The sequence below is a fragment of the Gavialis gangeticus genome, unplaced genomic scaffold, assembly GCF_001723915.1.
Source record: "Gavialis gangeticus isolate Ggan-Ray unplaced genomic scaffold, GavGan_comp1, whole genome shotgun sequence".
In the NCBI taxonomy this organism is placed as follows: Eukaryota; Metazoa; Chordata; order Crocodylia; family Gavialidae; genus Gavialis; species Gavialis gangeticus.
In genome coordinates, this window is record NW_017729032.1 from 172,027,112 (window position 1) to 172,027,789 (window position 678).

The 678-nt window shown below is 38.8% G+C and overlaps 1 protein-coding gene across 1 annotated transcript in view; it reads right to left on the reverse strand.

Annotated features, from left to right (window-relative positions):
• The window catches only part of MID1 (midline 1), a 313,623-nt gene that overhangs the window by 223,548 nt on the left and 89,397 nt on the right, over positions 1-678 (reverse strand). The gene's annotated exons all lie outside the window — the stretch shown is intronic.

A 678-nucleotide genomic window follows, 5' to 3' on the forward strand; every position in this document is an offset into this window, starting at 1 on the left:
ATATTTAACTCATGATATTAATAAATGCCAACAGCAAAATAACAAGATTCACAGACATATTTTTAAAAGATCAATAATCATCCATATAACCAGTTTTTCAAAGTTAAGAAAAATGCCAGATGAACTAAAGCCTTCATTACATTAGGGAAAAAAGTTACCCTTCCATAAAAAAACTTCATCTAATGCAGAGAACATTCTTCCCCCCAGTCCCTACATCACACAAGTAAGGATTAACAGATATTCAAAGAATGATATCCACTCAAAAGCTTCTGACATACAATAGTAAATATGTCATAATATTTCATGAGCACTCTGTGTTATTTATAAATTTTCATTGCCAAAGGAATAATTAACTGTACCATCTACACGTCAACTACATTAACAATATTTACATAGCGTTTGGAACAGTTTACAGCAGATGGGAAGCGGGGAGGTTGGAACATAAGAGATGTTAAATACAGCAAAAGTACATCTGCTGCATCATTTGTACTTAAACATAGCCACAACCATATCATCCAGTCTGTGAAATGTATGGCTATTATCACACACTAGTGAATTTCCTGTCAAGAATGAGGAGGCCAGCACTGCACCACCACCACCCCGTGCCACCACCGTGTCCAAGGAGCAGGGCTGGGGGGGGGAGGGGGCAGCAGCACTGGCCTTGCCCTCCTGCTCTGT